General features: G+C 50.2%; 1 long non-coding RNA gene across 1 annotated transcript in view; it reads left to right on the top strand.

Annotated features, from left to right (window-relative positions):
* The first annotated feature begins 345 nt into the window (after window positions 1–345).
* The window catches only part of LOC138552083 (uncharacterized), a 220519-nt gene continuing 207805 nt past the window's right edge, over window positions 346–13059 (top strand). Inside the window, exons 1-2 of the long non-coding RNA XR_011295782.1 lie at window positions 346–484; window positions 1502–1564. This is a non-coding gene — a long non-coding RNA (uncharacterized lncRNA). The remainder of the gene's footprint in view (window positions 485–1501; window positions 1565–13059) is intronic.

Here is a 13059-nt window from a genome sequence, read left to right as displayed (position 1 = left end):
TCTTTTCTTCGCTTGTCACCCCTTCTTGCCTCTACTCTCAGAAGCCGTCTCGTTAATGCACAGGTGCAGGAGAGCCGGCCTTCGTTACTGCGCATGTGCACGAGGTCCGTGTCTTGTCAATGCGCATGTGCAGTAGATCCGGCCTTCGTTACTGCGCATGTGTAAGAGATGACGTCCCGTCTCTATGCATGTACAGGTGAGCCGTCTCTCGCCTCTGCGCATGTGCAGAATATTCATTTCTCGTCACCACGCATGTGCGGGAGATAAATATCTCCGCGATGCGCAGGTCTGTTCCTCGGCTCTGCATCCCAGGCTGGCATCTCTGCAAACCCCCCCCCCCCCCCTTCACGCGAGGCTCTGCTGATGGAGGACGCGCTCTTCCGAGGCTGCCTCCCCCCCATTTATACCCCAAATGCTGAATATTGCAGTGGGAGGCGCTTCACAGGGGACGTGGCAGTGATTATGGGATGATAATTCCCTGCAGGTGGGGGCAGTGCTTTAAATGGAGTATTGAGGGGGGCTCAGTTGGGGGCGTGGCGTGAACAGGGGTGGTCTCCTCTACATAACTAAGCGCATACTGCAACACTGCTGCTACACCCAAAACCTGTGATCCTGGGCACATCATTTCATTGCACTGTTGAGGCTTTTTAAAAAGAGAGAAAGTTGACTGCTTTTAATATAAAATACAAGCAGTCCTTGCATTCGGGGAGGGGGGGGGGCTACCAACAACCTTTTTCTCAGGGGGCTTGACATATAAAAGTTTGTATACCACTGCCACTGCCCAATACTGCCAGGGCATGGTTGCAGAGCCCAGCGCCTGCACGTGGGTGGGCCGCTGACAGGGTAAGGTGACAGGTGGGAGATTGGCTACGAAAGCGCACTACGGGGGCTCAAATATCCTCCCACCCCTCATGTCCTCTGGAGGGAAGGGCGCGATGCCTGCTCGCAGGGGGCATTGTGTAAGAAATAAGGGACTGTTATGACCGTGTGAAGAAGAGAGGGTGGGAGCAGGGGAGAAGCGGGGCAGAGGCGGTGTGTGCGTTTGGGTGCCACTGATACGCCAAAGTTGTTTTCTCCGTCCGTTCTCAGCTCTGTTCTGTTTATGCAGATGAAATAACAATGACCGGCCGTCAAGTGGTGGGACTGGAGGGCTCCGGCTCGGCCTCACTTTTTGGAGTCTGCGGGACTAAGCCCAGGCAGGCCCCAGCCCACTTAAAGCACTGGGTGAGGGACAGGCAGAGCCCACACTCTTCTCGTTTCAGGAGAGATGTCGCCCTGGCGCTACTGCTCCTCCATGAACATCCTGTCAGGCCTCCCTCCCGTGCATGTGATGGGGGTGGGAACCTCCCGCCAGCCCTCTCTCCCGTGCAAGTGATGGAGGGCTTCCTCTTTAGGGATTTAGATTATATATTTTCTCTGAATGTCATATGAAAGCTTCGAGTAGTTAATTCAGATCATTCTTATTGTAGATTAATCATATGATAACTTTTGCTTTCCACAGACCTGAACACTTTATTGGTGTGTCCTCATGTTCAGAAAAAATCAGGATCACAGACTACAAAGGGTAAGTAACTGCTGTGATATGTGTCTGTCTCTCTGCACCTATTGTGCTTTGCTTATGAGACAGCTTGTCGCCTGCCCTGCCCGTCACCTCTTCCCTTACTCTGCTCTTTTTACAAACAACATGCAGCCCGCCATTTGGACCACAATTCTGTTTAAGACAGTGAAACACAGTGGGCCACTATTTTCAAAATAATGAGATTCCTTTACCCACATTGGAAATGGTGAACAGCTCGCCTTTAATCTTTTTATCCATTAGTAATACGGAGGAAGTCCACAACATCTCACAGCATCCTGACGGCTTCAGGACATGCAATTATTATATATCAGGTGTCATGTTCCGACATCGGTCTGTGGACGTTGGGCTAGGGTGGGGGCGGGACCCAAGGGAGGCACATACACTGCGACAATGACGACGAGGAGGAGGACCCAGACCGGTCCCTCTGAGCATTCTAATTTCGCTCGGCACGACAGCAGGAGGCGTAGCCTCCCTCCTTTGCTCACACAGGCCTGGGAACTACAGTGGTGACTTCACCCTAAGGAGAGGGCGCACACAGGCTGCAAAGGCCTCCTGGTGGCCGCACTTGCTACCAGCATACGGAGAAGGCCCAATCCCTCCAAGAATGGTGTGTGATACAGGAACACCCTGCACATAGAAGTTGGGTGTGGTGTGGCCCACCCCACGTGCAGCCAGCCAAGAAAGGCCGCTCCCAGGTCATTGTGGGGTGTGAAGCTGCTGAGTTCAAAAGGAAGTTGCTCCAGAAACAGAGGACCCTTGATGAATTACTAGCGATGGCTAGCACCGACTTGGCAGTCACACAGCAGGTTATTGGCATAGGACAGGAAAAATATGATCGGATACCAGAGATCAGGAGAGTGTCAGGAAATTGACTCCAGCTCAGCGTGACAAACCCACACAGCCAACAAAACTGCACTACCGGTGCAGCTATGAATTCCCCTATGAAGGCACATGCCCAGCAATCGTCCAGAAGTGAGCAGCATGCGCGAGTTATGACCACTTTAGAGCAGTATGCCGAAATGCCCCAATACTGCCTGCCCCAACACCCTCCCTGAGGAGCAGCAGACGCCAACCCGCTCCCCAACCAGACGACAGGAAAGCGAGCCACGAACGCGGAAGATATTGCCCAGCGAAGGGCGAGAGCAGCCACCAAACCCCAGAAGATCGTTCCAGTCCCCGGACAGGAGAACCTCCCACAGACCCTGCAGCAGCATCCGCTACATGGAGAAACGGTCACAGTCAGGGAGTGATTCCTCCTCTTCACACGACAGTCAAAGGAGGAAAGGATAAGTGTGGGCACTCGGAAATGAGACAGCGAAGGAACACACCCCCATTCTAACACTCCAAGTACAGAACACACCAACAGAATTCCTCATTGACAAGGGTGTAACCGTCAATGTCCTGAGCAAGGAGGCCTATAACCGCATGCTTCACCAGCCGGAACTGCGGCCCTTGCAAGTCAACATTTTTCCTTACAGCTCCAACACACCTTTGCCATGCAAGGGCACTTTTACAACGGTCTGTGCACACAAATCACGCACAGTCAAAATACAACTACAGGTCCTCTCCACAGATTCAAACAGCAGATGTATCTTGAGTTTCAGGACGGCCATCGACATGGGGCTTGTCCACATCCTATACAAAATGATGGCACACAAATATATTGTCTCTGGAGGATAGCTCAGTCGCAACTTGCTTGTCTTGGAAGCAAGACGACACGGAGCAACACGGGTTCGATCCCCGGGTCCGTGCTTAGAAACCTCTGGGTATTAAGCGCAATAAATAACCTATCATATCATATCATATGGCACCTGAGGGAGACGTCACAAAATCCTACCCAAATCTTTTCAAAGGCCTCGGCAAACTGCGCAACTGCAAAGTGAGGCTCTACATTGATCCAGAGGTCAAGCCAGATGTCCCGCAAGGTGAATCCCGATAACAATTCAAAGGCAAGTATAAGAAGAACTGAGACGCCTGCTAGAACTCCACATCATTGAGGTTGGGGGGCCCACCCCACGGGTTTCCCCGATTGTACCAGTACCTAAGAAATCAGCAGAGTGTTCCTTTCGTTTGTGCGTAGACATGCGCCGCCCTAACATGGCAATGCAACGAGAGCGACGCCAGACACCGAGAATAATGGACATGATCCACCTCCTCAATGGTGCCACCATATTTTCAAAGCTCGGCCTCAACAAGGGCTACCATCAGATGGAGCTGGCACGGGAGTCCCGAACAATTACCACTTTTGTAACCCACATGTGGCTCTACCACTACAAACGACTGAACTTGGGCATATCGTTGTCAGCGAAAAATCTTCCAGGAGGAGATCCACCAGGTGATCAAACACGTTCCTGGGTGTCTCAACTACAGCGATGACATCCTGGTATTCGGGAAATCAACCAAGGAGCGCAATGATAATTGTTAGGGAGAATTCTTATTTATGGCTAATTTCCCTTACATAGTGAGTCCCTCAGCAGCTTTCCTGGATTTCTGGGGTTTATTGTTTTCCACCTGGTAAGAGTGTGAACCTTTTTTTCCCACTCTTACAGTGTATTTTTGTGTAAGTTGTATTTTTTGTGCTCATGGGCTATGGAGTGTCACCAACTCCCTAGGCATCATCTTTTTACTTGTGTGTCACACAGCACCTTTAGTGCAGTGTCAGGAATTGGAGGCTGTGGAAGCGCTGGAAGCTTTGATCACGCTCCAGTCCTCACCCAAGATGGCCGCCGATCGATCACTCTCCAGTCCTCACCCAAGATGGCCGCCGATCTCACCCAAGATGGCCGCCGATCTCACCCAAGATGGCCGCCGATCGATCACGCTCCAGTCCTCACCCAAGATGGCCGCCGACCCTTTATAGGCTGACTCCTCCCACAAACCGACGCGTTGTATCTGTTTACCAGCGCTCGGTTCGTGTGGAGATTCTCTCGTGAAATTCATCCGTTCCGGCTTCCTATTATCGCCTACTGAGTGATTCCCTTCTGTATTCCTCAGCCCAAATTCTACTGCACTATACGCGGTATCGGCTTGCTTTGGGCCGTGCCGTGCTTACTTACTCTTGCCTTTATTCTTTGAGCACTTTTGGTCTTTTCATTTCTTGTAGGTACCGGGGGTATATTGCTACCGGTGCCGTCACTCTGTTTTTGCGAGCTAGCCTTGCTCACTGGGACCTTAAGGAGCATTTCTAAACTGGTGAGTGGGTTTCTTTCTATACTTCTTCCTTCTTCCTAATGGTTCGTCTTCGCGGTCTGCTTTGTATGGGTTCTTTCATTCTTTACCTACTTATCCTTTCTAATACTTTTCTCTGTCATTCTGTTTAGTCTTAACCACTGGTTCTAGTAGCTTCTTATATCTCCTGTTCTATTATTCCACTTCTCCTGGATACACTGAGCATTCATCAGCGGGGGAGTTTGTTCTCAAGTCTAACGGACTTCCTTGCCTGCTGCAAATGGAACTTTCATAATTGGAAGAGAGGAGTTCTAATTGCCACCCAGCAGAACCCAATTGGGAACAGGGTTTTTTCTGCCTTAGTGCTTTTTCCCTGAATCTAGGACTGGCCCCCTGGGGATCCCCGCGGTCAGGGATTATCTCTGCCAAGGTGGCCTCCGGAGGGGACAGACCCTATCTGTACGATAAAAAGGCCCGAGCACCAAAGGACAAGACTCCCACAAGGAAGAGGGATCAGAAGAGATCAGAGGCTACTCTTACAGAACCCATTCCGGAAGAAACAGGTGAGGAGTTGGGGGAGGAAGCCTCGGTATCTGACAGAATACAACGCCCAAGATCCTTCATGGCGTCACTCGAGCAGTATCAGGAGTTGGTGGCTGCTCTGCAGAACCTTACTATGGAGGTGCAGGCCCTGCGAACAGAGAACGTAGCCCTCCGACAGCAAGTGGTGTTACATCGGGATGATCGCGGGGACCTGCCTACGATGCCCTTTTCCTTTGGCAAATACAACGGACATCCAGGAGATCTGAAGGAATTCCTTGACGCTTGCAGGGTGTATTTCGCCTTCCGACCTCACGCCTTTGAGACAGCCAGATCAAAGGTTGGGTTCATTATAGCCAATCTTACCGGAAATGCTCTTTCATGGGCTACACCCATTGTCACCCGAAACGATCCCCTTCTGAGTGATTATGACCGTTTTACGGAACTTTTCAGTGAAAGGTTTGATAGGCCAGAAATATTCTATTCATCCTTGGAAGCAATCCTAGACATCAAACAAGGAAATACAGACGTCCAAACCTATCTAACTCGCTTCCAGAGGCTAGCAGCCAAGGCAGATTGGCCTGATTCCGCCCAGCAAACCATCTACAGAAGAGGTCTCCAGGACGAGATCAAAGATGAACTAGCCAGAGTAGCCCGTCCTGCATCTTTTCAGGAGCTAGTGACATTGTCCCTTCAGATTGAATCTCGTCTGCAAGAAAGAAGATCTGAGAGAAGAAGAAACCGAAGCTTCTCACAACCTAACCCTACTCCTCCACCTAGAGCCAACCCTGCTACAGATGAGCCTATGCAGATTGGAGCTGCCCGTGGTCCTCTGACGCCAGAAGAAAGAAGAAGGAGGAGAGAGGCAGGTCTATGCATGTACTGTGGCTCTTCGACACATTTGTTGAGAGAATGCACTGAAGTCCCTCCTCGTCGACAGGGAAACTTCCGCCCCCGATCTATAGCAAGGGAAGTCTCGGGGGAGGTAACAAGCACCCTTGCAGCTACACAAGAGCAGTGAATACCCCGGAAGATAACAGTTTAATGGTGTTCAGAGTGGACCTATGGTTAACAGAAGAAGCTCCCACAGAGGTGTTCGCCATGTTGGATTGTGGAGCAGCGGGAAACTTCATCGACTCCAAGTGGGCTACAGAGCACTTGGTACCCGCCAAAACCAAGATCACCCCGATTCCGGTAGAAGGGGTTGATGGTAGACCCTTGTCTTCCGGACCCATCACATTGGAAACTGTTCCATTAAGGGTGAGGTTAGGTCAACATGAAGAGTTCCTGGTGTTTGATCAGATCCGAGCTGCTCATTTTCCATTGGTATTAGGGATTCCTTGGTTAAGAAGACACAACCCTCACATAGATTGGACTGCAAACCGAGTTTCTTTCAATTCTAAGTTCTGTGAAAAACACTGTATGACCTTGTGTAACGCTCCCCACACCATAGACCGCAGGAGAAGTATCCAGAAGCCAGTCACAGTGGCCTCAGTACCCTTACATTACCAGGACTTTTCAGAGGTATTCATGGACATAATTCCTAGACAACTACCACCCCATAGAACAGAGGATTGCTGTATCGATCTAATACCGGAAGCAGTAGTACCGTTCGGAAGAATGTACCCTTTGTCACTACCGGAAAGGAAGGCGTTAAGAGAGTATCTAGATGCAAATTTGCAGAACGGACTCATTCAAGAATCCAAATCTTCATGTGGGGCCTCCCTTTTCTTCATTCCAAAAAAGGACTCGACAGAACTTCGTCCTTGTATAGACTACAGGGGTCTCAACAAGGTCACTGTCCGGGATAGATATCCCATGCCCTTGATTCGGGACGTCTTGGAGGCTGTACAAGGGGCTGAGTACTTCACGAAGCTTGACCTGAGAGGCGCCTATCACCTCTTGCGAATCAGACAAGGAGACGAGTGGAAGACGGCTTTTCGCACCCCATTCGGGCTCTATGAATATTGTGTGATGCCCTTTGGCCTAGTAAACGCACCAGCCGTCTTCCAAAGATACATGGACAAGGTTTTCGCTGACATGCTGTTTGTGTCGGTAGTGGTGTACCTGGACGACATCCTGATCTACTCCAAGTCCTTGTCTGAGCACAGATCATTGGTCCGACTAGTTTTACAACGTTTGCAGTCTCACTATCTGCTAGTAAAACCAGAGAAGTGTTCATTTGAATCCAAGAGGGTGTCCTACTTGGGTTTCATATTGTCCAAGGAAGGCGTTGAAATGGATGCTAATAAGGTAAAGGCCATAAGAAACTGGAAAGATCCTACCAACATCAAGGAACTGCAAGGGTTTCTAGGATTGGCAAATTTTTATAGGAGGTTCATTCCCAATTATTCCAAAAAAGTACTCCCTCTGACCTCCTTGTTGAAGAAGGGTGTTAGATTTGCTTTTGACGGTGAACCTCGAAAAGCATTCGACTTTTTAAAGGATTGCTTTTCTACAGCACCCATCTTGGTTCAACCAGATCAGACTAAGCCCTTTATTCTGGAAACTGATGCTTCTACGGGGGCAGTAGGGGCAGTATTACTTCAAGAGGCAGAAGACAGCTATGAACATCCGATCGCATACTATTCCAAGACTTTAACTAGTAGTGAGCGAAACTACTCGGTTATCGAAAAAGAACTTTTGGCAATAAAGCTGGCCTGCCAAGAATGGAGACACCTCCTGCAAGGAGCCACACATCCTTTCACTATTCGAACTGACCACCGCAACCTACGGGTCTTACAACAATTGGAATGTTCCAACGCCAGACATGCCAGATGGGCGTATTTTTTCCTACAATACGACTTCATGATGACTTACATACCAGGCACAGAAAACAAGAAGGCAGACGCCTTATCTAGAAGCCTAGGAGATCCATCCGGATCCTATATAGGACATGAACTGGTTTTACCACATCTCACTGTGTTGGCTTCTACGGTTTCGTTTCTTCAAGATCTAATCCCTCATTATCAGACGTGTGCGGAATTTCCGCTATCTACTAAACAGGAAAAGGACGGGTTGTTTTATCATGAAGGAGCCCTCTATATCCCCACAAAGAAGCTGCAAGAACAGATACTTTCTTGGTGTCATGACACCCCCCTGACAGGGCATTCTGGTATTAGGAAGACTTTTGATTTGGTCCGGAGAGGATTCTGGTGGCCTACCCTACGAAGGGACGTAGGTCAGTATGTCTCTACTTGTTCAATATGTGCTTCCAACAAACATCAAACAGGAAAACCTCTGGGGTTATTACACCAACACTCCTTACCGGATCGCCCATGGGAACACTTATCCACTGACTTTATTGTGGATCTGCCTCCTTCATACGGAATGACCACGATCATGGTGACGGTCGATTCCTTTAGCAAGCTGGCACATTTCTCCGCCTTCAAGCAAGTGCCTTCGGCCTCAGAGATGGCTGCAACATTTCTCCAAGACATAGTCCGTCTACATGGTCTACCTAAGACCATAGTTTCGGACAGAGGACCACAATTTACCTCAAAATTTTGGTCTTCCCTCTGCCAGGTTCTCGGGATTCATAAGGCTCTTTCCTCAGGATACCATCCTCAAAGCAACGGCCAAACTGAGAGACTCAATGCCAATCTAGAGCAGTATCTCAGGTGTTTTTGTAGTCCCCAGCAGGAAGAATGGTATCGCTTTCTCCCGCAAGCGGAATTCGCCTACAACAACTCACTTCACACCTCGATCCAGATGAGTCCTTTCTATTGTACCTATGGCTACCATCCTCAACACCTGCCCGGGCTCAGTCCGCCTTCAACCAAGATTCCAACTCTGGATACGATTCTACAGGACTTGCAAGAAGCTCACAAACTCGCTAAGGAGGCACACCAAGCAAGTCAACTTTCACAAAAGAGATGGGCCGACAAAGGTCGGAGAGCCCATCCCAGCTGGAAGGTGGGACAATTAGTCTGGTTATCCACCAGATTCCTACCCAAGTGGGTTCATAGGGGGAAGTTCTCCTCTCGTTTCCTTGGGCCATTTTCCATCATACAACAAATCAATCCAGTTGCTTATAAACTCAGGATGCCAGAATACCTCAGAAGGATACATCCTGTCTTTCATGTCTCCCTTCTCAAAGAACATAAGGAGGATCCTTTCAAGAGACCTGTAATCCGTACACGAGCCCGAGTGAAACCAACACCTGAAGAATACGAGGTGTCTCATCTGGTGGATTCTAAGTACCGCAAAGGGCGGTTGTACTATCTGGTCCATTGGAAGAACTATCCAGTAGCAGAGAGGACGTGGGAACCTGTAGGTCATTTACACGCCCCGCGTCTGGTGCAGAAGTTCCATCAACTCCATCCGGGCAAACCCGGGGGCGCCCCGAGAAAGAGGGGGTATACTGTCAGGAATTGGAGGCTGTGGAAGCGCTGGAAGCTTTGATCACGCTCCAGTCCTCACCCAAGATGGCCGCCGATCGATCACTCTCCAGTCCTCACCCAAGATGGCCGCCGATCTCACCCAAGATGGCCGCCGATCTCACCCAAGATGGCCGCCGATCGATCACGCTCCAGTCCTCACCCAAGATGGCCGCCGACCCTTTATAGGCTGACTCCTCCCACAAACCGACGCGTTGTATCTGTTTACCAGCGCTCGGTTCGTGTGGAGATTCTCTCGTGAAATTCATCCGTTCCGGCTTCCTATTATCGCCTACTGAGTGATTCCCTTCTGTATTCCTCAGCCCAAATTCTACTGCACTATACGCGGTATCGGCTTGCTTTGGGCCGTGCCGTGCTTACTTACTCTTGCCTTTATTCTTTGAGCACTTTTGGTCTTTTCATTTCTTGTAGGTACCGGGGGTATATTGCTACCGGTGCCGTCACTCTGTTTTTGCGAGCTAGCCTTGCTCACTGGGACCTTAAGGAGCATTTCTAAACTGGTGAGTGGGTTTCTTTCTATACTTCTTCCTTCTTCCTAATGGTTCGTCTTCGCGGTCTGCTTTGTATGGGTTCTTTCATTCTTTACCTACTTATCCTTTCTAATACTTTTCTCTGTCATTCTGTTTAGTCTTAACCACTGGTTCTAGTAGCTTCTTATATCTCCTGTTCTATTATTCCACTTCTCCTGGATACACTGAGCATTCATCAGCGGGGGAGTTTGTTCTCAAGTCTAACGGACTTCCTTGCCTGCTGCAAATGGAACTTTCATAATTGGAAGAGAGGAGTTCTAATTGCCACCCAGCAGAACCCAATTGGGAACAGGGTTTTTTCTGCCTTAGTGCTTTTTCCCTGAATCTAGGACTGGCCCCCTGGGGATCCCCGCGGTCAGGGATTATCTCTGCCAAGGTGGCCTCCGGAGGGGACAGACCCTATCTGTACGATAAAAAGGCCCGAGCACCAAAGGACAAGACTCCCACAAGGAAGAGGGATCAGAAGAGATCAGAGGCTACTCTTACAGAACCCATTCCGGAAGAAACAGGTGAGGAGTTGGGGGAGGAAGCCTCGGTATCTGACATGCAGTGACACAGGGATGTCTTTTAGACTTCCCTTGTGAACTCCATTTCTGGGGATGACTACTGTCCCCCAGAAACCTGTAAAGTCACCATTGGCTTTATTAGTCCCTTTTAAATACAGATCCAGTACAAACCATCTTACCATGGAGTACTGGAGGGGAATATCTTTCCCCTGTCCTTCTGTACCTCAAGGGGCACTTTGTGTCCCCCTTCCCGACTCGACATGGCTTGTTGCAGTGGTAACTATCATTTTTACATGGATCCCCGTGTTAAAGTTCTGGCTGTGGTGACAGGCGTGAAAATAAAACCCGCTACCCCATATCATTTTTATTTTGGGTCCTAACATGGTTTTTCACCATTTCGTGTGCAAAGGTCTTTCTTGTTGTTTGCTTTTTGCGCCAATCCAGGTTTGGTTTCCTTGTTCTCCGTCCTTTGGCGGGTTTCTGCGAAAAAGCCCTCCTTTGGCGTCTGGGTGTCTAGGTGGGCTGAATGTGAGGGAGGGGTTTAGTAACCCCCTGCACAGGGTCTCCTTGGAGACCCAAGTCACACTTTGTGTCCATTGGCTGAGGTGGTTGTCTGGGCTGGAAAACCTCCCTGCTGTGTGATTGACAGCCAGGCTGTGTGAATGGGGGAGTTTGGCATAAAAGGCAGGACTCTTGCGCTGGAAGTCAGTCGCCACTGGAACTACAAGAACCGAAGAGAAGTGGACAAGAAGACGGCTGCTGCAACTCCTGGATCCCGGTGAAGCCCTGCTGCAGTCCTGAGCTATCTACCCTTCAACGACAGAGGAGATCCAGTCCAGAGTCTCCTTCCCTTGAGCCTGGTGGGATCAACCAGCTCACCTTCTACAGCCAAAGAATCCTCTTCTGGGTCGAAATCACTGCACCGAAATCAGAGGCCCAGGGGGGTTCCCGCGGGGACTCCTCTAGAACCTGGTCCAAGATATCGGGAAGACGCAGACCCCGAGGCCCACCGAGCAAGAGTAAAAGGGATAACATCCGCTGAGTGGGAGGCTCATACGGTCATCTGCCGGGGGGCGGGAGGTGGCCTTGTGCTCCCTCCTGGACTGACCACCTACATTGCAAGAAGATATACCAAAAGGTCTCAGGATGTCCCCTTCCGTCTGCCCCCAGGCCCATCAAGCAAAGGCGCCCAGGTGGCCCACTACCCTGCCTAGTTTGGGATTAGAGACTCGAAAACCACTGGAACCTGCGCCCCGAGCTCAATGTTGACAAAGAACTGGAGCCCTGCATACTCAACCTGAGTTTTACTGGTCAACAGAAGAGGCACAGTTGGCCTCCAAGCAGAGTTGTTGCACCGGTCCGGCCGAATGCCCCGTTGGTCGAAGGCTGGTCCGGAAACCTTGTTATTGTTGGGGGGTGGGGTGAGGCAAGAGTTGGGGGGGGCGAGGAGGAAGGGGGAGCATCATGGAGGGGGGAACAGAGGGGAATGTAGCGCTGGAACACAGGGAACAAGATACCTTCAAGGAAGACTATGGACCAACCTACTTTAGACTCAGAGGATGGGTTCGCTAAACAAAACGCTCACTATCTCGACTTGGAATGTACAGGGGCTCAACGCACCAAGAAAGCGGAAATCGGTGGAGCACAAGCTTGACCAATTAGCAGCTGATATCGTCTACCTCCAGGAAACCCACCTGACAGCATAGGATGAGAAGAGAATTTGTTTCCGACGCTTTCCGAAATGCTACTTCGCCTCAGCCGCACAGAAAAAGAGAGGAGTCGCAATCTTGCTAGGCCAAGACCTCCCATTAACTCGATCAAAAGAGACCCGGAGGGTAGATTCCTGCTCCTGAAAGGTCTCCTAGTGGAACTTCCGATCACCCTGGTGGCAATCTATGGCCAAACAAAGAGCAAGACCAATTCCTCTGCAGCCTTCTGCCTACGATCACAGCCTTCTCAGCTGGTACTTACTAATCGGAGGAGACTTTAACCTCCCCCCAGACCCGAGTGTGGACAAAACGCTCCCAGCCTCTAGGGAAGACTTCAGCAAATCCTTGGCCTTGGCGGAGTTCCTGCGGGAAACCCAGACCCTAGACATATGGAGACTAAGCAACCAGGGAGAAAGGGACTACACCTTCTTTTCGCATGTGCACAGGATATTCGCGGATCGACCTCTTATTAGTCGCCAATACTATGGCCCCCTTTGTGGGGGAGGTCCAAATCGGTCCTATCGCAATCTCGGATCACGCACCAGTCACGACAACGCTGCTTCTCCACGGAGTTCCTGAACCTACCCGGCGGCAATGGAAGATGCAAGACTACATCCTCTCCGACAT

Source organism: Ambystoma mexicanum, chromosome 1q, assembly GCF_040938575.1.
Source record: "Ambystoma mexicanum isolate Mex_15411 chromosome 1q, UKY_AmexF1_1, whole genome shotgun sequence".
Taxonomy (NCBI): Eukaryota; Metazoa; Chordata; class Amphibia; order Caudata; family Ambystomatidae; genus Ambystoma; species Ambystoma mexicanum.
The sequence above is the reverse complement of the archived record's forward strand: the minus strand, read 5'-3'. Positions and strand labels throughout refer to the sequence as shown.